Raw genomic sequence first — 25,348 nt, 5'->3', positions numbered from 1 at the left:
CATTCCGGTACCGTCTGGAGTTCTGTGTGCGGGAGACCGGAGCAATGTTGACTCTAGATGCGCTTCTTGTGGTAGTTGTCCCTCTTTTTAGTTCACGTACCCGAGCTGCTAAGGAGGAGGTGGGTTTTCCATCCCACTTACTCATGTCTTCTCCATGTTCCCGAAGGAAAAACCAGAGATTACCTCGTGGGGTGTATCCTCTCTCCCTGGTTGGGGGTCGCCGGCTCCTAATGGCAGAGACTCTTGTTGGTTCTGGTGGGATGTGGTAAATCTCTTCCTTAAGTTCCTTTTTCAGTTTCTGATGGCCTTCTTCAATCAAGCTCCGGACTTGCTCAGCCAAAAGACTTGTTTCCACGGATGAGACATGGGTGCGAAACGGGGCTGTGACGGTGTCCTCGTAAATCCTCAGTTTGTTCACCAAGACGCCCACCCTGTCCTCGCCTTCCCTCCATTGCAGTGTTGCCAGGTAACGGGAGTATATCTCTGGTCCAAGGCGTGCGAACCTCAGCCACATCTGTGACGTGCACTGGACACCATCTGGACTCTTAGGAAATCTCTCATCTTCTGAGAAAATGATCTCCAGCACAGCCAATTCCCTCAGGCACCGGATACCTTGTTCCATTGTGCTCCATTTTCCTTGGTGCACCTGGAGGTCTTCTTTACAAAGGTACCTGTCCCTTACACTTGTAAGCAGTCGCCGCCAGAGGCTGAGGGTTTCTTGGGTTCTCCCGATCCCCTGGTCAATGACCACATCCCGGGACAGAGATCCCAGTTGCCTGGCCTCACTTCCGTCCAGAATGGTGTCATTGGCTGCAGCGTCCCAGATGCGGAGCAGCCAGGTCAGGATAGACTCGTTCGTCTGGCGGGTGAATTCCCTCCGCAGGTCTCGCAGCTCACCCAGGGATAGCGACCGAGTGATGATCTCTGGCTCTGCCTCTTCTGCTGGGTGCGAAGGTCCTGCTGCATCCTCGTCAGTCACTATGCGGACTGATTTGCTTTTTGATTTCTTCTTCTGCACGGGGGCAACTGCAATCGGTTTAGGCTGTTCTGGTTCAGTGATGGTTTGCGTGGGGACGCTGACAGTGCTTTTGGTTCCCTTCTCCTCTGTGTCAGTCTGCGTGGACATGGACGCTGTTGTCTTGTGTCTGGGTTCTTTCTCCTCTGTGTCAGTCTGCGTGGACATGGACGCTGTTGTTTTGCATTTGGTTTCTTTCTCCTCTGTGTCAGTCTGCGTAGACATGGACGCTGTTGTCTTGCATCTGGGTTCTTTCTCCTCGGTGACAGTCTGCGTAGACATGGACGCTGTTGCTTTGCATTTGGTTCCTTTCTCCTCTGTGTCAGTCTGCGTAGGCATGGTGTTTGTTGCTCTGCTCTTTTTCCCTCCCTCATCCTGAGGATGCTGTGCCATAGCTCTGATTCTAAGCATGGTGTACATGGTGCAGGCTGTACAGAGAAGACAAAGCAGAACTGACAGCAAGTTTATGCCGTCTTTGACATCCAGAGGGAATTCAATATTTTCAAAAACTGCTGTGCCTGGCCTGAAAGGCTGGAAGAAACCACTCTCTACTCCTCCCACCAGGGGCTGGGTGCGATTGTTGAGGAGATCCCAGACATAGGAGCCCAGACTAGGACAGCCAAACAAAACTGAGTATATACTCCGAATGGTATTCATTGCCTCACAGGTTATTATGCTGTAGACATAATAAACCATTAAAGCAATTCTCATACCATTCCCTGGTTTTAACAGGAGTAATACTACAGGCAGGTAGTTCCCCATGTGAGGAAAAATATAGAGAGCAAGATACAGTACCCACATAGACAAGCTGAGCACCATGGTGAATAGGTTTCCGTTAACACAAAATTGTAATTCTGACTTTCTCTCAGAGCTGCCCCACGTTGGGCGCCAAATTATGTGCTAGTTTGAAAACAAACCAGTGGGAGGCACCAAGTCAGAATAACAATTTAATGGAAATTAAAGAAAAGGAGAAAAAAAAAGGTAAAAGAAAACACTATCAAACTGACAGAGTCAAGGTACAACCTGACACCCTGTTAGGCAGGGTGGTGGTAGCAGTCTGGTAGAATGGTGGCTGCAGTCCTCTGAAGCAGTGATCCTGTAGTGAAACAGTCTGCTCTTCCTCTGGAAGTCCAGTGGTGGCTGTGTAGCTCCTGTCCTCTGGAAATCCAGTGGGAAGCCCGTGTCTCTGGTGTTCAGCCTCAGCTTATATCCACGATGGGATGCTTGGTTCCTCCCTCTGGGTGGAGCATCTCACAATGGGGTGATGAGTCATGAGGCCAAGTGTTGATTAGGCTCATTAACAGAAGATAGTTCGGAGGGAGTTATCTGTGAGTCATGCGGCAGGACAATGATGGGCCATTAACAGCAAGATAGTCTGGGGGGAGGAGGCAAGGAAACACTGCCCCACCTGGTTTCAACAGCTCATGAGGATGGTAATAGAATACACTGCAACCCAGGACAACTGTCTCAGCCTTTTCTAATAGGAGAGAAATTCTGTTTCTCTGATGATTTTTGCGTCCATCCTCTGGACTCGCTCCAACAGCTCCACATTTTTCTTACACTGGGGATCCCAGAAGTGGACACAGTACTCCAGGTGGGGTCTCATGAGAGCAGAATAGAGGGAGAGTATCAGCTTCCTGACCTTGCTGGCTGTGAGCCTGTCAATGCAGCCCAGGAAATGTTTGGCTTTCTGGGCTGCGAGTGCATGTTGCTGGCTCATGTTGAGCTTCACATCAACCAATGTCCCCAAGTCCTTCTCCTCTTACATCCATACTTGAATCCATCACTTAGATCAGCATTTTTTTCCAGAACTCCTCTTCTATGTGTCAAAAGAGAATAGAGACCTCTGCAGCTGTAAGAAACTAAGAAAAAAGACCAATGCTTTGAAAATCCTCCTTCTCTACAACATTTCCTTAGTTTATAGTATTTATGCTTAAATATTTGTTCACTGCATCTTTGTAATTTTGGGTTTATTCCCTGAAAGACCATGCCTTTCTCTTCTCAGGGAGCCACTGCTGTTTGGCTGTTGCTTTTTGATGAGATTTATCCAGGCAGTTGGTGACCTTTCCTAAACCCCGTATTGATTCTCTGGAATGGCTCGGCCTGACAAGGGGAAAATATCTACAGTGTTTTAGGGTGTCTAGTCCTTGTTTGTTTACCTGGTTATGCAATGCACTTATAGGCTGACTGGTTGATTGATTTATTGCTGCTTTGTACTGCTGCTGGCATCCCTCTGGGAGCCAGGACTGGAAAAAGCCTTTCTACAGCTGGGAGTTTACACCAGTGTCCACACATTAACAAACTGCATGTTAGGCATTTCAGTCAAAACCACTCCTTTTAACCTAAGACTGTTCATTTGCCCAGGTTTTTGGATGGCAAATCTAGGCTTATAAATTCTGTCAGACTGCCTGGTGGCAGTGCAGTGGGTTACTGCTGAGACATGCTTGTGTCAAAATCAGCACAAATGAAAAAGGAAGAAAGTATTGTAAAACATAGTAAAAGAGCCACTCTAACTTCTGTCACCACTATGTAACAGCCTCTAAAAGAGTGAGATAGATATAGGACAAAACCATGTCTTCCTTCAGCAATACCAATGCTGGGATTGTTGTGTGAAGACCTAGAAAAGAAATCTTGTTGGATAACTAGCAGAGTGGGGATCTATGGCCAAAGTGTGACTGTAAAGTGTGAGTGAAAGGAGGACGCCCTATGTTGCCCTGGCAAACCAAGAATAAACCACTTACAGTGGTCCAGAAGCCCAAAGATGTTTTTTACATCTGCAGCTAACTTGACAGAGCTGATCCCCGTGGTGAGGGGGATGGGGGTGTTAGGTTAGATATAAGGGAAAGGTTTTCACCCAGAGAGTGGTTGGGCACTGGAACAGACTCTCCAGGGAAGTGCATACAGCACTAAGCCTGCTAGAGTTCAAGAAGCATTTGGACAATGCTCCCAGGCACCTGGTGTGGGTGCCTTCCAATTCAGGATAGTCTATGATTCTCTGTGGGGAGCAGGAATCCTTTGACAAAGGAGAATGAAGGTGAGGTCTGTCTGGTCACAAGGCAATAGTCCAGTCAAATGCTGTTGTACATTTTGGTCTGCCACATTTCCTGGCCCTTGACAGCAGAAAATAGCCCCTGGAAGAGCCAAGGCCCATATAAAAAAAAAGAAGAGAAAGGAGGGGAATGGTTAGATATGGGATCTGGGAAATGGGCAGTACCAATCTTAGAGATGCTTATGCTCCTCTCTTAGGTCAGATGATTTTCTCATACTTTAAAGCAACAAGCTACTAACTGATCACTGAAGAAAGAGTAAACTTTCTTCTAGCGACTCAGTTAGCATAGTACTTTGAAATGTACATGCACTGACCCACATGTCTTTTCTGTCTGCAAGGCTCTGGATGGTGTGATGGAGGTAACATGCTACTCCTCTTGGCTGAAACTCTGTATGAGGATAGTTAAACACAGTGGGGTAACAGTGTGTCTGGGATGACTGATCCCCAAAATCATTCTTAAAGACATAGGTAATACCATCCCCTTAATATTTGGGACCAAGAGCCTTGAAACACTCAAGTGAAAATTTCCTCTGCCTTTTAGTACTAATCAGGAAAAGAGAAGAACCTCAGAGGAAGAACTGTATACTACTGGAAGTGCCGAGCTGCATGAGAGGAAACTGAAGTCATGCCGTCTGTGAAAGACGATGGTTTAAGATTTTGGTATTCAGTGCATGGTCACAACAGGTGGCAGTGAGGTCCTGGATGCCGGACATGTGCCAGAGGCACCGGTCGCCTGTGACTTCCCAAGCGCGTGCCTTTGCAGCGCCACTTTCAGTCTTTCAACACTGGGTGGCACCAGGAATATAAAGAATCAGGGCCACGTCTCCGGACTTGTGCAAAGGGAGTTGCCATCCTGGGAGAGTGAGGTGCTATCAGTTTTTTTGTTTATAGTCTTGATGCAGTGGATGCAAGAAAAACATTATTCTGGAAGGAAACCTCAGGTAATAGCAGGATTAGGAGCAGGTGAGGATATAAGATAGAGAAAAACTCCCTGTAAAGTTTGATTACTTTCACTGTGAAACTATTTCAGCTAAAAAAACCCCACATGCAATTAAAGGTTTTTTTTTTTTATCTTGTTGTCATAAGTAAACCCTCTCCTCAAGCACAGGAAAAAAAAAGATACAGAAAAGCAGTGGAGCAGTAGAGCCAGTCCCAGGTTCTGTGCCCGTGTTGTCCATGTTTCAGAGATTCCTCAGAGCCCTTGTGGCTCCTCACCTCTTTGGCCCAGTGCCCTGTGCACCAGCCAGCAAGGCAGGACCCGAGGGAGAGGCAGAACCTGTCCATCAATAACTTGTTCTTTCTCACACCTTGTCTAACCTGGGATGCTAATGGCACCCTTCAGCAGATAAAGCCAAGTTCTTTAGGAAAATACTTTGCGTACTATTTTTTTTTTTTTTTTTGGATGGGGGTGCTTAGAGGCAGAAGTTTCTAGATGTGACCTGGAGGAAACCATGTGCTCATTATCGATTTATAATTGCTGGCTCTGCTAAATTCCAGGAGTGCTGTAACACAGAGCAGAAAGTCGTGGAGGAGCTGCCACCTTACAGAGTATTATTATATGCCTTCCATTTGTGACCAATGCCACTGAATGCAGTTATCCAATAAGATGCCAAACTGTCAGCATTTCATTAAAATATGCTGCAGAGAGTAGTTCAGTAAAGTACTTAGCATGCCAAAAGCATAGTGTGTGCCAACGTATTTATCGTATAATGTTCTTAAGAGCTGCAAGCTTCTGTTCATTGGGAGTAATCAATTCTATTTTCATATGCAGTGGACCTTGAACCTTGCACTCACACTGCAACAATTTAATTTTTCCAAGGGACGACCAGGGTAAGTAGATGCAGTACCTCTACCGGGAACATTGGCAATAAGCTTTATTGATATTCTGGGCTAAAAGAGCCCCACAGATCTTTGCACACTGTGGGGAGGATCTAAAAATACATAACAAAAGCTTGATTAGTATAGCATACAACAAGGTGAGGAGCATGTGCTGCTGCAGAGAAATAAATTCTTGACAACGTTAAAGCAACAAAGCCAAATAAAGTAATTCAGGAATCAGAGTATTAAGTTCAGCCTTACTGCAATATGAAAAAAGGACAGTTATGTTCACAGTGGTGCTGAAAGAATCTACCTCTGTGATGGGTAATTAAAAGTTCAAGGACTGCTTCAGTGATGAGCCTTTGGGTTGCCTTTTTAGACACCATCAATTTCTGGGACATGCAAATCCTGTGTGTAAAGAAGCACTGGTTTTCATACACTCAGTGACCTTTCTCATCCCTTTTATCCCTTCTTTTCTTTTCTGTCTGACTACCCCAAAGTGCTTACAGAGACAGTGTTCCCAGGGAAATACTTGGTGTGCAGCTCTACCACAGCTGAATAGGGTCTCCCCTCTGATACTGAGAGGTAGGCAGCTCTTTGTTAAGGCAAGACTTGTGTTCATGTTCAGCAACACTCCGCAGCCTCTCTTGGTGGGAAACCCATCTCCTGAATCCTGGGTTTTTCATATTTCCTCAGTATAAGGTACTGCCAAATAGTTGTGATAAAACCCCAAGGCCAGCAAAGAGGCATCAGCATGTTCCTGAGCCTTGTGTCCCTAACCCTTCCTATACCTGGAAATGGGCTCCAGCACGCTATTGTCCATATCTCTTTCTGGGGCAGACAAAAAATATCTGTGATATCACATATCTCTTTAAATCCTAAAATGCTACTCTGGCTCTATAGCAACACTAATAGATATCATCTGGGGTTTTTTATAGCTAGGAGGCTCACAGAGGCCCTACTGCAGTGTTTTGCTGCTACAGTTAAACAATTCAACCTAGAAATGAGAGCAAGGTAAAATCTCATCTATTATCCCTCTGCTGAGAATGCTGGCCTGGATCAGCAGTGGTGTGGCCAGCAGGACCAGGGCAGTGACCGTCCCCCTGTACTCGGCACTGCTGAGGCCACAGCTCCAATCCTGTGTTCAGTTCTGGGCCCCTCACTGCCAGAAAGACATTGAGGGGCTGGAGCGTGTCCAGAGAAGGGCAACGGAGCTGGGGAAGGGTCTGGAGCACAAGTCCTGTGAGGAGCAGCTGAGGGAGCTGGGGGTGTTTAGCCTGGAGAAAAGGAGGCTCAGGGGGGACCTTGTCACTCTCTACAGCTGCCTGAAAGGGGGCTGTAGCCAGGTGGGGATCGGTGTCTTCTCTCAGGCTACAAGTGACAGGACAAGGGGAAAGAGCCTCAGGTTGCACCGGGGAAGGTTCTGATTGGATACTAGGGGGATATTTCTGCACAGAAAGGTTTGTCAAGCAGTGGAACAGGCTGCCAGAGAAGTGGTAGAGTCACCATCCCAGGAGGTATTTAAAAGACGTAGATGTGTCACTGAGGGACAGGTTTTTTAGGATTTGGCTGGGTTAATAGGCAGGCTAGATGATGCTAAAGGTCTTTATTCTATTCTATTCTATTCTATTCTATTCTATTCTATTCTATTCTATTCTATTCTATTCTATTCCACTCCATTCTATTCCATTCTCCCTGACCATGTTTCTGGGACTTTATTTCAGATCTCAGTGAAATCTATAAAGAGATATATTTACATGATTTACAAGCTTGAAATTCAGACTCCATATTAGGTTTCCAAAAGAGGATGTGGAAGCCCAGCTCTAAGCATCAAAAACCCAATAAAATAGGACATGGTGAACACACTAATACTTGCAGAGACCGTGTGTACATTCAAAACATCCTCATAAAATCAGACAAGGGTTTCTCCCTCAGATGGGTGTCTCCTCAGGACAAGCTTACTGAAGGGGAAGATTTGGGGAGGAGTGAAAAGAAAGAAAGGGAGAAGCACAGGAATAAATTCATTTTAAGCGTACACAGAAGGAGTAAGGAAACCTGTAAATATATCCAGGGTTATAAATGATAACTGAAGCAAAGGGCTTTTAAAGATGTGAAATCCACCTGCTCTGGCAAGCAGAGCTGAAGACAAATAAAGACTTATGATCTGTGTGAGACAGTTTGCTGCATCTTTGTCCTTGCCAGCACTGCTGTCTTTTCACTGAGGAAAATTGACTTTTTGCTTCTGTGCACAAGATAGTGGCCTGGAGAGATACCTGGAAAGCATCTCCTGTGCTGCTGCATAGCTCTGATGTATATAAAATGAAAGGTGCTCTTAATTATAAACAAGTCTCAGACCTTGATTATTTGGAGGAGAATATTTGAGTGGTCAGCTCCTATTGCAGTCTTAATCACAGCAGAAACATAATGAATAGATTCTTCTCCTTCTGCATTATGTAAATATTTTTATGGGCTATGTCAGCTCTTCTGTGAGTGAAAGCTTGTTTTAATCACCCGAGAGAGGATCTGACTGACATAGATGCAGATCTGCTGAATATAGGAATGTGTAGTCTGGTGGAGTTGCTTTTCAGAGCAAAGTTTTCAGACTTTTCATTTCTTTCCAGATGCTCTTTTGCTTCATACCTTTGCTACAGCAGACTAAGAGTCAATGCCTGAAGTAAGGGCTGTCTCAGACTAAGAATTAATTTGAAGGGATGCGTTTACTTCACACGTATTACAGGACCACAGTGAGACTTTGGTCATACACTTCCTGGCAGTATTTAACAGGGAAATTGATGCAGCCATATTTAACTGGTAAATTTTTGCTGTTAATCATAGGACCTGGTAGGGCAATAGGTTGATAATAATAATAATAATGACGCTATTTACTGGTGTATTTATGACACTGTTTAACGCACAGTTCCCATGTCTTTAGTACAGTAATTCCTTCCTTCCTTCCTTCCTTGCTTCCTTCCTTCCTTCCGAATTCCTTCCGAATTCCTTCCGAATTCCTTCCGAATTCCTTCCTTCCTTCCGAATTCCTCCCTCCCTTCCGAATTCCTTCCGAATTCCTTCCTTCCGAATTCCTTCCGAATTCCTTCCTTCCGAATTCCTTCCTTCCGAATTCCTTCCTTCCTCTTCTGCTGGGTAGGACTTGAAAACATATGCAAATTCTGGCAAAAGAAGAAGAAAGGGACCATGCTTTGTGCAGTGCAATTTTGTGTCACACCCCCTTCTCCTGCTGCTTTTTTAATTAGTTTTTCTTCTATCCAGCAAGGAGGTTAATGAGAGGCACTTTCTTTCTGTTTTGTTGTTGCTGTTTTAGGTTGTTTTTTGTCGGGTTGGGTTTTTTTGGTTGGTTTTTTGGGGGGCTTTTTGTTTGTTTTTTTTCAAATTGTGCCTATCATCAGTGCAGGAAAAAGTTTGTTATTTTTTTCTTCTTCTTTTCTTAGTTCTAACCAGTTTCAGAGGCTCTGACTTTTTTTCCTAGTGGGCCAGCTAGACTTTTTGTGGCCTGGGGAAGAGAGACATGAGAGAAGAACATAACTGGCCCTGGCGGGGCTGGAAGGGACGTGTGGTGGGAGGGGGGAGTTTCTGAACCTCTGTGGCTGCTCTGGTCCAGCCAGCAAGCCCTGTGTGACATTTGTTCATCACCTAGCAAAGTTTCAACAGCTTGCACTGAATTTATTTACTGGCAGATGCCCCAGGGACACAGGGTGCCAGGTGCCAGGCAGCAAACTCTGCTACCTTAGCCAGTAGATTGAAGAGTCACTGCTATATCAGGAAAACAATATTATATACAAAGCACCTATTAATAGTCTTACCTCTGTCTACGGTGAATCGGCGTGAAATGCTCAGGCTTCTACCCAAACTGCAAATTCAAAATGTTGTTTGGGTTGAGCAGACCACAGGGCAGAAAAGCAGTTTTGAGCAAGCTCCTAATCCAATATAACTGCAACTACCCACAGTGAAGCTCCAGGTGACAAAGATTGCTCCTGAACACATCCATCAGTCTCTGTGCAGCCTGTCATGGCTGCCCTTGTCTGAGCATTGACTGTTCCCTTTCCATTGGTTTTCTCCCCCGTATCACAGGTTGGAGGCTATGGCTGCTCTCCAGGAGGTGAATTTTGCCCTCCTACTGACAGATGCTGCCTGTGCCCTTCTCTGACCGAAACCTCCTTCCTATCTGTTTTGTATGCCAGTTCAATTGCCAGTGTTCATGGCACTAAATTCTGTCTAGCCATCCATCACAAGACATTCAGGGCATCCATTATGATATGATTCATTTGATCAATCTATGTTCATTATTAATCTTCCCTTACTGCAGGCTAAAGCAACCCTGGCTTGTAAGGTCTCTCTTCTTTTCAAAGCTGTCTTTACTATAATTGCATTTTCTGCTGTATCTGCTTGCTTGCTTGCTTGCTTCTTAGTGCTTTATAGGGTGTTGTCCCTCTTCATAACTTCTGAACTGTGCCACTCATCCTGAAAATGTTTATTGGGCATTAATACACAGACAATCACCGATGTGGTTGCAGCTTCTGAAAGTCTGCTTTGAAATATAGCTCATCCTTCACCAGGCTGAAGGGGTTAAACACACAAGTCCTGATCTTCTTTCCTAAATTCTTGCTCTCCTGCCACCAAAAAAAGAGGAATTTGGAACCTTAACAGAACAGAGAAAGGTTGTGTTTTTTCAACCTTGTGCTTTTCAGTGTTAATCTAAACAAATTCCACCTGGTTTTCCCACTGATCATCCAGACACTGCTGGGTGCACAACACAGTTGAGTATGTGTACCCTTGCAGATTGCCCATTCTTCAGGGTTAGTTCTTTTTTTCCCTCTCAGATACAGCAGGATTTTTCATTAGATTAATTCACAGCTGTGCCCAGCCAGTGCACTGGGGAGGGAGGAGTGCAGGAAGCTTCAACTGCTCTATTGCAAGCCCAGTTACTGTTCCTAAGGAGAGGACAACATAAATAGCTGAGGGGACTCCTAAAACACACCAAGGGGATGTGCTGACCCTAGGTAGCACATGGGACTCCTTTGAGTCAGGGACACCAAATCCTGGCCGTTGACTGGAATCCCCCATTGCACTCTAGGGACAGCAGGGAAAGAATATGCCACCAAACTGTTATGGATCTGCTACCAAGCCCTGTTTGCTTCCTCCATGTCATGGTTCAGGAGTCCTGGCCAGAACCAGGACATCCACAGCAAGGAAGGCACATTTGCTTAGCACCTTTCAGATCTGCCAAAGCAAAATGGCTCTGGGAACCTATGCTCAAAGCTTCTTACTCCTTCCAGAGCACTACAACTTGAGTTCATGCTCCTAAACTGTTACAGCAAGGGACAGACATGCCCACACCATCTCTGATTTGTGAGGAAAAGCCTTTGGATTATGTTTTTCTTAAAGCAGAGTGGAATGCATAAAGGCCAGTACATTATGTTGTATTCAGGGTTAAATAAGCCTAACATTGCTTTGACTTACCTACTGAGAGATGACTTACAAATGTGACCACGCATCAACAAGCAGTAATCTTTTTAATGGGGAATTTATATTCTGTATGGGGAGAATTTTGCAGAACAATTCTTGATAACTAGTGATCCCAAAAATTTCAGTAACTGTATTCCTTATTTTGGCTACTGGGAACTGGATTGTCCCCTCACTGCCATGCAGAATCAGTGCTGTGGCATTTTTACCCTCTTAGGAGCAGAAGGAACATCAGCTCCTTTTGCCTCCATCACACTGAAAGAGACTACATTTTACATTTTAGAGAGGAGGCACAAGTTGCAACAACAGGACTGAAAGCAAAGGAGCTGAGAATAAAAGGCAAGCACCTCTCAGGAGAAAAGGCAGGGGGAATACACAGAAAACTTCTGCTTGGCTGAGCTGATACTCCTCTCCCCAGCAGTGCCCTTTCTAATCACAGCACATTGTGCATGCTTGCACTGCTTTTCTCACCGGCAATTTCATTTCAGCTGTCAAATTAGCCAGGAGAGGCAGGGTGGGTAAAGGAACAGCAACCTGATTGCTTGGTAAATCTTGACTGCCACAAACTCACTGCTTATCTCCTATTTGCTTCCTTTCCCATCTTTGTCATCTTTGCTTCTGGGGTACTGCTTGTTTCGCTGTCTGTGGTTCACATCCTTAAGATTGCCACTGCAAGGTACAGCACAGTCATGTCTGGACACTGTCTTTCAGATCAGCACCGTCCCCAGGCACCACCCTTGCACACCAGATCTTCACAGGGAATTTGGGAGGTCATCTAGTCCATCCTCCCACCCCAGCTAAATTGTTCTTCAGCATCTTGGACTGCGTATGTGCAGAATGTAACTTGGGGGAATGCTGGTCTGGATTAGACACAATGGATGCTATCCCCTGAATGCGGTTAACAATAGTAATGAGGGTATGGTCCACATGACAGGGTCAAATGAACAGAAGAGAATGTTTGGTTTCTGTTACTGTTGTAGGTCAAGTTATAGATTTAGGCATATAGATTTAGGCAGTCTTTGAATGTTGTGGTTGTGAAAGCCAAGAATGAGCACAGCAGCTACAGCTTTTCAGCTACAGCAACTTCAATCTCTTAAAAAGGAAAAAAACTAATTGTAGCTTGAATATGACTCAGCATTTAGTAGTTTTCTTTCCCTTTTCAGTTGATTAAATGTCCTCCTGTATTAAAAACCTCTTGATAAGACAATGACACCTTTTAGCAGCTCATAAGAATCTGTGTTTGGTGTTACGACTCACCCCCTGAAGGAGAGGGTAACTCAGATTATTTCTTGGGGCAGATTAGAGTGAAACAACACTGAGTGATTGGTGTTTAGAAATATATATATATTATGTGTAGGGTTTATTTTAGAACAACTTGGTTGCAATGTACAGGAGGCATGTAGCCATTTTGGTTATTATCTATAGTAATATAGCAATTTAAAAGAATAAATATATTGCTTAAGAACATACAGAAGGAAAAGACAGAAAGAGAAAGAAGGGATAAGAGTAGAAAGATAACACTACCTGTGGATCCAGTGATGAGACTTGATTGTTGCAATTTCGGTACCCTTTGGTCCAGGTGCTGGTCCCAGTCTTGATCCATTGGGAGTGGGGGAAGTCTGGGAAACACAAAGTTCAATGGGTTAATATATGTTCAGGTGAGGTGGGAATGACAAGGTATCTGCCCTGCACAGTGTGGGTAGGTAGTTTTACACTGTTGCAATGCTGCGGGTCATGCTCAGTTGTCTGGCGGAAGACCCCAGAAATGAGTCTGGGGGCATTTCAGGGACCTTTGATGGTTTATGATGCTTTCTAAGGCATGACAGGTGCCTCTCACATCAGTGTAGTTGAGCCATTTATGCCCCATCAGAAGGGATGAACACCATCAAGCCTGCATGTGAATGTCCCAATTTCTTCCCAGGGGCACAGGAGGAAGTTTTAGAACTGAGCCAGTTGTGTAAGGAGGACACCGGCATGACAAAGAGCACTATCCAGCCTTCACAGGATCTGTTTCTTACTGGCCTCTTCCCTTATCTGGCTCAAAACCCAGCTTGTAGCCTCTGGTGGTGGGTGCTCCCCCACTCTGACTTATGTGGACCAGAGGTTTCGCCACCCCATGCAAAAAACTCTCCTCCTCCCCTTGGGTTGTGGTTTCAGGGAGGTGCAAACCTGACCTCAGCAAAGCACCTGCTGCCTCCACACGGCCTGTTGTTCGAGTCATTAACCATTAACACTTTGGTCTCCCACAGATAGTGAACAGAATTACAACTCTGAGCAGAAATACTGCAGACGGCATACAGCAAGTAAGTAGCATGGCACTGCAGGTAGATTAAAATACTGCATTTATAGCATCAAGTGAATTCCTAGAAGACAATCAGGGGGGCTGTCACAACCTGGTTGAGGTCATCACTGAGCAATAAATGCAGAAAGGCAGAAATATATCACATGTACAGCTGTAAAATCTATAAGCAACTTTCTTTCATTTAAAGTGCTCTGACCTGAGCTCCAGAAATGCCCTGTTTACAGTAAGCAGACTGTGCGCACTGCAGACTCAGCTTGGAAAGGCTCCCCTTGTCTTCCATGGATGACAACCTTCATTCAAAAGGCACTAAGCTCACATTAATCTCCCCTTATTCTAGTGCCTACTTCCTCGCATATTAAAATCCCCTTCTGGCTGGTTCAGTTGGCAATGAGAGCACGTCTTCCAGATGACAATATCTGTAGTATAGACACAGCTCCCTCAGCCTCAGGAATGCTGAGATCAACTCAAGTGCCAAAGCTGCTCTTTAAAATATTAAATACACAAATATTCTACAAATAGTATTCTAGCTATAATATAATAACCTAGTAGTGCCTGGGAGAGGCAGACAGTTTACATCCTCCCTTTCCATATGAGCTGTTTTGCTGTGACTTCCAGGTGCCAAATAAATTATTAATCAAATCTGAAAGCCTTCCTTCCTGAGAGGAAGGGTGATGCTAGTCACCAGATGAATTTGGCATGCAAGTCACCTTTCCACGAAATAACTGATCAACATTTTCACCACCATTTTGTTGTGTTCAGGGTTTTACTTGCCTAACTCAAAATATGTTGCAGGTGTGCACTAATTCCTCCTTTTTCAGCGGTGCCACTGATGATGTACATTTGCCCTGTCATTGGCACAGTGACACGTGTAGACACAATCTACAGTGCAGATGGCAGAACTGCGCAGGGTGCTGGCAAGGCTATAGAAACCACAGGAGAAAACCCCTGTGGATCTTTTTGTTTTGGGTTGGTTTTTTTATTTGTTTGTAGTTTTTTTTCATTTAGCTGTGATTAATGGCTGTGTCAGACATCACAAATGGAAGGATGCAGTTTGTGAACACCCCTGCATTGACTCCAGGACAAAGTGGTAGAGAAAAGGAGAAATTTCTGCTATTTTTATGACTTTCTCCCAGCTTACTTTTGCAGTGTCACAGGCATTTGATCACTGTATTTCTTTCTTAGCATACGACAGAGAACACGGAGTAGGAGACAACACAAAAGACACATGTAAGTTGGACTGTTAATGTATGCTCTGAGTTAGTTGAGGACTCTTGTTTTCCAAAGAAGTGGGCTCCAAGAGCCTTGCCAGATAAGCAAGCCCTCCAGGTAAAGCTGAAGACTGTGGTCAACCCCTGTTCCCTGCCAACAGTATTACCAGTGACAATGGTCAACCACTGGCCAACTGAACTTGTAAAAGTTTTTCCTTGAGTCCAAACATTCCTATTCAAAGCCTGATTAATCCATAGCTGTGTGGTTCTGTGCTCACACCTCCATGGCCCTGGCTCTTTGCAGAATGCCTGAGCCTTCAAAGCACAACTGAGAGAACTGGTGATAAGAACTACTAAACCCAAACCAGCCTTTGGTGGTCTCCAGAATCATGACTCTGGAGTTAGTTCCCCTGCTGCTAGCCTGGCATCTGTTACAATCTGCTAATACAAGCAGGGGTCGTAATGGTTCATTTATAGATCTCAGAGTGCAAAAGGACACAAGGGATTTCAGTTTTAATCAGAACAGTGCACCTTTATTAAGTGTCCACAACACGATAATGCAATAGAGGAGAGAAAGAGAGAGAGAGATAAAGAAACAAAGTAAAAGGGTAGAGAGGAAGAAAAGGGGGGTAATAGCTACCAACAGATGAGACGAAGTCCTTGTGGCCTTCTGCCGATAGATGTCTTCTTTCCGTGGGGAGATCTCGTCTCAGTTATTTCAGAAAGTCCCTTTATAGTCTTTTTCAGAAGCGAGGGGCAACTGGCCAAGACCATATCTATATTTCATAATAACATTGCAAAAGTAAAAGCTAGCACTATCACAGGTACATACCAAGCATGCCTTTCATAGGCAGTACTGCCTGCCATGGTTTGCAGCCTAGCAGCGTTAGCTGACATGAGTTTAGCAGTGCTCTCACTTCTGCTTTCTAGCTGTATCTCCACATCTCCCTCCTTTTCCCAAGAGGCGAAAGGGGAGATCTACAGGCAGTGTTATGAGGCCCGTTGCTTTGGGAAACAGGTACAGGACAGATGTACAGGACAGCTCATTCCGCATCAGCGCAGTCCTTCCCGCCTGGGCAGCAAGAACGGCGCAGTCCATTGCGACCTGCACTAATTTTCCTCAGGAATGCACACCAGCTCCCAGTGGGCACACCCGCAGGCAACACTTGGCAGACATCCCACCTCAGCCAGGCCAGGACTGCTGTGTTCAGTCTCTGTCCTTGGCGATGATCATGAGGCAGATGAGGGATCTTCGGACCGTCTCTTACAGCGTCAAAGGGAGCAAAGGTATAACAGCTGTGCGCAGATCACTCTTCTGTCCTACAGAGAGGGAGAGAGGAAAAAATCAAACGCTTTCCCTACTGATTCTCTGCTGCTTTCTTTTAAAACATATTTAGAGTAATCTTTTAAGTGTCCAATTCTACGCTTAATATTTTATGTCAATAGAGATACCTCTCTGCAACCAGAATGCACAAAAGCAACCCACAAATACAGTCGCACACAATATATCTTGAGAAGTATAATAGTATTTCTTCACTCCTCTGCATGTCTCTAGCTCCAGTATATCAGAATCATCTCTTGGCATCTTGCTTAGTGACAATAAATTCGGCTCAGCATCTATGATCCAGAGCCAGTAAGCATCTTTGGTCCATACCTAGCTGCTAACTCATCCTCTAGTAATCCAAGGCTTCTCGCCTGTCTATGTACTTACAATGAAGCAAGTCATTGGGAAGTCAGACAGATGCAATCCCAGAAAGCAGTACCAATTAATTTTCTTGCCCCTTTCTCCAGTTAGAGCATGGTATAGTGCCTGTGTCTTCGGTGTGACCATCACCTCACTGTGTTAGGTACTGTATAAAAACAAGTACCAAAAGCCTCTGTCTCAAACAAATAAACCACGTATAAATTAGCAGGCAACACACAGTAGAACAAAATGGCAATATCAGGCTGTCAGAAAGGATTCTTGGTGCACAGTTGCCTGCTTTCTGTCAAGATTTCTGTGACAAAAGATATATTTTCCAATTTTTTCTTTACAGCATAAATATAAATAGTTGGTGATAATGAAAGAAACCCAGAGACCTTGTAAATTAAATCACACTGAATAAGACCCTGCATAAACAACATAAGCTGGCAAAAGCTTGAAACATGTTTCTGATCCCCTTCTTTAAACAGAAAAATATCTTCCTAATAAATGACTGGTGGCATCAACATAAAAAAATACTTTTGTACCTTCAAATACAATTCTGCCCAGAAGGCTATGATGCATAGGAGTATATATTCAGACCAACACAGACATTTACAGTGAGTGAAGACACCAAATCTGTCTCTTGTACAAGCACGTCTGCTGGTTTGATCACTACTCCCAGGAAGTAGCCAAGCAGTTAGAGCCGGTTCCTAGCAATGGAAGAAATATTAGAAACAAGGCAACATAAATCAGTAGAACACAAATGAAAATGGAAAGTGTGGGTTTCTCTTTATCTTTCTCCTATTTTTTTACTTCACACACTTTATTTCAGGGAAGTGTGAAAGAGAAGATTTCATCAGCAAGGCAGAAGCTATCTCTGTTGCTTGCAAAGGCATTGTGGGTCACAGCAGCTGCTGGGACATCCCCTTCAGGAGATTTGTACACAGGGAAGGTTCTTCATCCTGCATTGATGTCTGCTGTACACTGTTTACTATGGGCATATAATCATGCTCTCTATAATCCCCCATGACCTTTCAAGAGACACTGTCCTTTATCATAGAAGACATAAAGGACATCCATTTTTCATGTGATCCAAAGCACAAAAACCTCATTCGAAATGGATCATGAGACACCCATTTATGAAATCAATGTAAGCATGCCATTCAAATTTTTGCTCCTTTAGGTGATTGATTTGTCTATGCTACATGGTATACAGGTATGACAAACAACGGCTTCTCTCTCTTGTAATATTATTTTCTGTTAGTGATGTGTTCTAAGAGGTCTATAAACTGGCACCTATGACACATAAATGTGCTTCCAGAAATAGACAGAGGGAGAGACTTCCTGAATAGAAACTTCTCGGCATTCCAATTTCATGGAATATGATACTCCAAAAAGTCGATCCTTGAACCTGATTGAGAATGATAAAGGAAAAAAAAGAAGGGCCAAATTCAACTTTTTCAGCACCTCAAAGGCCTTGGAGTGAGTCTCAAGACTTGATATGAGCTTGAAGAGGCTCTAGTTATGCATTAACCTTGCTGACAAATGAGTAAGGTAAAAGTTGCAAGGTGCAAGATTGGCAATTTGTTATGATGACTTTTATTTAGTAAATACTGTGTTGAACAGCAGCATAATAGTGAGAAAATACTTCTTGTAAATCCTCACACAAACAAAGAACAGCAGTCTTCTAGAAGCTGCAAAGAAAATACGTAGCATCATTTTTCAGAACAGCTTGGAAGAATTTAACTACAAATGCAGTACACAGGGGTGATTTTAGTAGGATGACTTAGGGACTCCTAAACCTCACTTACTATCTTCCACTCTCCACTGGCACCTCTTGCATACATGAGCTACCTCTGGACAGGGCACATGGGCAGCCCTGCTCCCTTTCACTGGCTCTCAGTGCACAAGATAAATGGGCTTTGGCCCAATGAAGCAAATGGAAAAATTCTCGTTTCAAGATGATTTTTGCAGAGGAATTCTCCTTGAAGAGGCTGTTAATGAAACGGTATCTGTGATTGCCTCTCTGCTCTGATGATCCTGTTGTACCAAATTCCAGTAAGACATAGACACGTACCCTTGGAAGTCTCCACATGCAAGTTCTACAAGGAAATGCAGTTCTGTGTGCTCCACAGACTTTCCTACTTGCTACAGGTTTGAAGCAGAATTGACTCAGATCTAAACTGAAGGCTCTTCCTGTGCCTATTAATCACCTTTCCTCAGGCAGCATTTTTGCAGCTGCCACTACATACATTCTGTGGGCACCCATCCACCTTTCACACCTCCCAAAGTCACGCTGTAATCGCTAGCACTGATTTTTCATCCTAGGTGGTAGGACAGATCTTCTAGGGCAGCTAGAAGTGATAACTAACTCACGTAATTATCCTGACACTTTGCCGCACTCTCAATCAGTCGACTAGTGATTTAAATTACAATGACACTTTAGTAATATTCAGATCAATCAACTTTCTGCCCAAGATATTATTTATATCTTGTCATAGAAAATAAAACCAGAAGAAGCCACTGTGATTATCTCTTCTGATCCATGCAGAAGATTCAGGATCAAGACCTGAGTCCAAAAAGAAATACATCATATCCTGTACAAACTAATCATGTGTTTGCTGAGATGGATAACTTAACTTGCAAGCTTTGGGAAGCTGCTCCTATGTTACTCAGGAGAGTGGCTAAGCTCGCATCATTTTGTGAGAAAAAATCCTTTTGAATTTGTAATTACTGTGTAATTTGAAATGTCTTTAAAAATAAGATAAAAGGGAAGCATTCACATGCATGGGGAGTAGCATATAGAGAATGAAGGTCTCTTTTTATGTCCCTATTAGTCTGTTTGATCCTCTTCAGTTTCTATAATTGCCCTCCATGTGATTATCTGCAGCACAATACATTTCAAGTTCAGTGCAGACTAAAATTGTATTGTAATACAGAGGCTGCTTTGTCTTCAGTACTTCTTTAATAAATTCGTAGTCAGCAGCAGCATTATTTGGTAAATAATATAAAACCATGACAGGTTTGCTTAAAGCAGGAAAAACCTCAGGGTGACTGAGGTGTAAGAAACAGCTCTGAATGAGCAATTCAAATGGAGGAGGCATTTAAATAACCAACTTCCTTTCGATAGGATTTTCCTGCTGCAGTGGAAGAAAGGAAAAATGAATAACCAAAACCTTCTTTCTTGCCTGAGCTGTCCCTGACTGCATGAAATAATGGGCTTCCATTCAAGAGAGGAATAGCACTGAAACTATCCTCATAGCTGAAAGGAAGAGGAGAAGGAGGTAAAGAGGCCTAGGCTCTGGGCACAGGAGGGTGAGGGGTGATTTTTAATACCTGTATTGATGATCTGGACTAGGCGACCAAGTGCACACCCAGTAAACTTGTAGATGACACCAGGTTGGGCAGGAGTGTTGATCTGCTGAAGTGCAGGAAGGCCCTGCAGAGGGATCTGGGGAGGCTGGATCAAAGGGCCAGGGCCAATTGTGTGAGGTTCAACAAGGCCAAGTGCCAGGTCCTGCACTGGGGTCACAACAACCCCAGGCAGTGCTACAGGCTGGGGGCAGTGGCTGGAAAGCTGCCTGGTGGAAAAGGACCTGGGGGTGCTGGTCAACAGCAGCTGAACATGATCCAGCTGTGCCCAGGTGCCCAAGAAAGCCAATGGCATCCTGGCCTGGACCAGCAGTGGTGTGGCCAGCAGGACCAGGGCAGTGACCGTCCCCCTGTACTCGGCACTGCTGAGGCCACACCTCCAATCCTGTGTTCAGTTCTGGGCCCCTCACTGCCAGAAAGACATTGGGGGCTGGAGCGTGTCCAGAGAAGGGCACCGGAGCTGGGGAAGGGTCTGGAGCACAAGTCCTGTGAGGAGCACCTGAGGGAGCTGGGGGTGTTCAGCCTGGAGAGAAGGAGGCTCAGGGGGAACCCTGTCACTCTCTACAGCTGCCTGAAAGGAGGGTGTAGCCAGGTGGGGGTCGGTGTCTTCTCTCAGGCTACAAGTGACAGGACAAGGGGAAAGAGCCTCAGGTTGCACCAGGGAAGGTTTTGATTGGATACTAGGGAAAATTCTTCATGGAAAGGGTTGCCAGGCTTTGAAACAGACTTCTCAAAGAAGCGGTGGTGTCACCATCCCAGGAGGTATTTAAAAAACATGTAGATATGGTACCTGGGGGACTTGGTGTTGTGGTGGACCTGGCAGTGCTGGGTTAATGGTTGGACTCAACAATTTTGAAGGTCATTTTCATCCTAAACAATTCTATGACTCTGTGGTACCACAGTACCTTCACCACCTTTGAGCCACCCATGCCAACTATGCTGCTCAGCATCTGCTATGCTGCTTCCAAACTATCCATAGATAATTAATGTTTTCCAGGAGCAGGACTGGGATAAGGGCTGGAGGTCTTTCAGAAAGGATAGTCAAATAGGTGTAAATAAAAAGGGAGGCAAAGGTAGGTAGATGTCTCTGCTGCAGTGTGAACATGCTTCACAAAACTTACCAATAATAAAAGGCAGCAGCAGCCATCTCCAGTGCTGCCTGCCTACCTAGTCAGTGACAATACATATGGGATTTAGTCACACATCTGCTGCAGGAGGCCACGTACATCACACAGTGATCACTTAACAAATAGGAGATAGCCATTCCCTTTAAATACAAATTGTGTCAAATTGTACGACAGCATTCAAAAATAGGATAAGCTCTAAAACTGTCTTTTGAATTGTCTTCTGCTTGACTGGAAACTGGGGGAAGAGCAGTAGGCTGTGAAGCAAACACCTTTTGGTGCAGAGACCTACAGAAAGGCCACTCCATGACCCATTTATGCAAATCAACCCATAAGGCAATACTCAGCATTTTCTCCTAACACTCTTAATTGAGAATCGACCATTCACTGGGTACCACTTCAAAAAATAATCCTCATCTCTTACAAATGACAAGCTGACAACTATTTATATCTTCAGTTTACTGTTGCTGCCTAATTCAATTTCATCCTAATCATTTGTATTTGGGAATTTGCTTTAAAAAATAATGAAAAAGAAAAAGTATATTAAGGCACATGGTTGGGAATAAGACAAAGAAAACACACTAGAAAGTATTGATGAGAAATGCAGATGACGTGTTTGCAGTCAAATGCCTAGCAGTATATGACTGAATGGTAATCCTGGTTCTTTAACTCTATGTTTACAGCAGTCATTACAGGAAAGCAAAACATGGCCACATACACAAACATAGACAACCTAGACACACACGTGCATGTGAGAAAAATACCCTCTGAAAATCAGCCCAGTCTGAAGGAATGGGAGTTAAAAGCCCTCCCTTTAAGCGTCCAGTAGAAGAGAAAATGCAGGAACTGACTGAGTTTACCAAATCTTAATGGTGCTTTTCTGGCCAGATGTCTCTGGTCTTTGACTGTGACAGAATACCTTTTCAACAACATTTCCGATTTCTTCTACAACTTCAAAGAGGATGTTCTGGGCAAAAATGGACAAAACTCTACCTTGTTTTCTGTGAAATCTGGAAGACTGTAAATCTGGAAAGGGAAAGTATTTTTGGATGACTTCCAGGGGTGTGACATACTTAGCTCAGTCCTGCTCAGGAGACCTTTAAATCTTTATCACTGAATCCTTCCCCAAAATGGAAAAGAAGAAACAGGACCAGGGTCTAAAGGCATGGAAAGGATGGCACAACATGGCTGTGAACAAAACCAGCTTGGTCAGGTTGGGTATGAGGAAAAAGCAGAGAGGCCAGGTGGGTCTCCATGACAGTGAGGAGGGGTGGCAGAAAAGAAGAAGACAGAGAAGCCTGGTGGATGAAGGGAAGGCAGTGGATGTAGTTTTCCTGGATTTTAGTACAGCTTTTGATACTGTCTCCCACAGCACCCTTCTGGCCAAGTTGTCCAGCCGTGGGATGAGTGGATTCACGGTGTGCTGGGTGAAGAACTGGCTGAAGAGCACAGCTCAAAGGGTTGTCGTGACCGGGGCTACATCTGGTTGGCCACTGGTCACCAGTGTTGTTCCTCAGGGATAAATTCTCAACCCAGTTCTGTTCAATATATTTACCAATGATCTGGATGCAGGAGCTGAATACACCATTAGCAAGTTTGCTGATAATACCAAACTGGGGGCTGCTGCTGACTCTCTTGAGGGACAGGAGACCCTGCAGGGGGATCTAGATAGATTGGAGCATTGGGTTATGATTAATGAGATTAAATTTAACAAGTCCAAATGCTGGTTCCTTCACCTAGGACAGAGTAGTGTCAGACACAAGCATAAACAGGGACAGGAGACCCTGCAGGGGGATCTAGATAGATTGGAGCGTTGGGTTATGATTAATGAGATTAAATTTAACAAGTCCAAATGCTGGTTCCTTCACCTAGGACAGAGTAGTGTCAGACACAAGTATAAACAGGGACAGGAGTGGCTGGAGAGCAGCCCTTCAGAGAGGGGTCTGGGGGTGCTGCAGCTCAGTTTGGGTCAGCAGTGAGTCCTGGCAGCCAGGAGGGCAAAGCCCATCCTGGGGCAGAGCCCATCCTGGGGTGCATCAGGCACAGTAGGTCCAGCCAGGTGAAAGATGGGATTGTCCCCCTGTGTTCAGAGCTGGTGCAGCCTCACCTCAAGGACCATATGCAGTTCCATGCCCCACAGTTTAAGAAGGATGTGAAGGCACCTGAATGCATCTAAAGGAGGGCAACAAAGCAGGGGAAAGGCCTGGAAGGAATGTCCTGCAAGGAGCAGCTCAGGACTTGGGGCTTGTCTAGTTGGAGAAAGGGGACTGAGAGGCAACCTCATTGCTCTCCACAGCTTCTGAACTCTTCTCCCTGTTATCCAGTGGCAGGGTGTGTGGGAATGGTTCAAAGCTGCACTAGAAGAACTTCATACTCTGCATTAGGAAGTATGTCTTGTCTTGGTTTGAGACAAATTAGGAGGATATGTCCTCTCAGAGAAGGCAGGTTTCAGCAGCCCCTCCCCCACCAGGTTCAGAAAGAAATTCCTCAGAGGAAAGTAAAAAAACCCTATTCATTTAACAAGCAAAGTGCACTCAGGCATGGAAAAAAAAAAGAATGAATGATGTTAAATAATAAAACCTCTTGCTGTGAAGAAAACCTGTGTAGTTTCAGAGTTCTTTGTAGGTGGTGGCTCTGCTCTCTCTCCGGAGCTGGGGTGCAGCTTGGGCCCCTCCAGGCCACAGTGTAAGGCCTCCCGGTGATGTTCTGGTGTTGCTGAACAGTCCAGAAGAGAAGAAGCCAAAGTCCCAGGAAACTTCTTGCTTTAGCTAATGAACAAGAAGCTAGCTAAAAAGAAAAGAAATGTAACTGTCTCTCTCCTGAGAAACAGAGCCGAAAGCTGGTTAAAAGCAGGAAGGTGCTTTTTTCGGCTCTCTAGCAGCAGCAACACAGGGGAGTGTGTATCTGTGTCCTTGAAAACAAAACCTCTTGGCTCTTTTTTTTCCCTTTATCTCAGACCCAGCTTAAAGACACAGGAAGGCACAGGATTCATGTCTGGCATAGGGCAGATGATAGGGAATACAGTAGCATGCAGTCACCCCAGGACATGTCTTTACCAAGAGGGTGGTCAAACACTGGAGCAGGCTTCCTGTAGAGGTGATGGGTGCTCCAAACCTGTCAGTGTTTAAGAGGCATTTGGACAATGCCCTTGATAACATGCTTTAACTTTTGGTTAGCCCTGAAGTCAGGTGGTTGGACTGGTGGTCACTGTAGGTCCTTTCCAACTGAAACAGTCTGTCCTATCCTGTTCTGGTGAGGTGACAGCATGGGATGCTGTGGTGGAGCTATGTAGTGCAGTGGAGATGTGTGGGGTATGCCCAGCCCCTGCCCTGGAGGGATGTCTGCTGAGATAAGGAGAGTGCCTAAACCTCCCAGCAGAACTCCCCTGGAAAGGCAACCACTTTTGCAGTTATAGGGAGAAGAAGACAAACCCAGGATCCTCTGGGAGACCCTATGCAGATCCTTTGTAACCCATTGGCCCTTACCCTCTGGCACCCACCCTGTGTCCCTATAAAGCTGGCCCCCTGCCCCTGCGAGGGCAGAGCGAGCTCGTCCCTGGCTCCCCTTCGCCGGACTAATAAAGCTGCCTCATGTGGAACAGCCACACGGGCCTCTCGTCTCTCCCTAGTCTGGCCTGGAGGCTGCCCTGCAGAGCTGGGCTGGAATCATGAGCTGACAATCACTAAAGAGCTGACAGTCTCTGCAAGAGCCCTCCAGCCAGCAGCTCAGGGAAGACACCGGGCCTCGGGAAGGCGATTCCTTTTGGGACCATCTCTCCTGACCGGTCACAGCTTCCTCGGTCAGAGATACTGACCCCACACCAGCTGTCATAGAAATGTACACCTGCAGTGCCTGTGTCTGAGCTCAGGGTGGGTCTTTGTCACTGGTGTGGGCTTGGACAGCACCCACTTTTCACAGGAGGGATGTGAGAGTAGAGGAATCCCCATTTCTAGGAGAGGGGGAGAGTGCTGGTGGCCCATGTGACCTACGAGGAGATGGTGTGCACGAAGCTGTGCACACTGTGGGATTAGACCTTTGGGGGATTAGCTATAGAGTTTATTTTGAATTTTGTAGGTGGTTATTAATATTTCATAGCCATCTAGTGCTGTGGTTTCTCTGTCATATTACTGATATTGATCCTGCATGTGCAGTTCACTGATTGCCAGTTAATTATATGTCATCAACAAAAATCTCAAAATTGCTTTGATCCTGATTTGTTTAAAACCCCTTGAGCTAAGCAGTTATTCCCTTGTGACAGAAGACGAAGTAGCTCTTACAGGAAAAGAAAGACTACA

At 45.0% G+C, this 25,348-nt stretch overlaps 1 long non-coding RNA gene across 2 annotated transcripts; it reads right to left on the bottom strand.

The window, feature by feature from the left end:
* Nucleotides 1–16,080: 16,080 nt before the first annotated feature.
* LOC116439597 lies at nt 16,081–23,915 on the bottom strand. Of its 2 annotated transcripts, none has more exons than XR_004238202.1 (3): nt 23,634–23,915; nt 17,103–17,267; nt 16,081–16,193 (listed from the first exon to the last, which is right to left on the bottom strand). It is a non-coding gene; the product is annotated as an uncharacterized LOC116439597 (long non-coding RNA). The 2 variants fall into 2 exon arrangements; XR_004238201.1 differs by having other exon boundaries at nt 23,653–23,915.
* Between the last annotated feature and the right edge of the window lie 1,433 nt (nt 23,916–25,348).

The sequence above is a fragment of the Corvus moneduloides genome, chromosome 2 (assembly GCF_009650955.1).
Source record: "Corvus moneduloides isolate bCorMon1 chromosome 2, bCorMon1.pri, whole genome shotgun sequence".
Classification (NCBI taxonomy): domain Eukaryota; kingdom Metazoa; phylum Chordata; class Aves; order Passeriformes; family Corvidae; genus Corvus; species Corvus moneduloides.
This window is presented reverse-complemented; position numbering and strand designations above follow the sequence as displayed.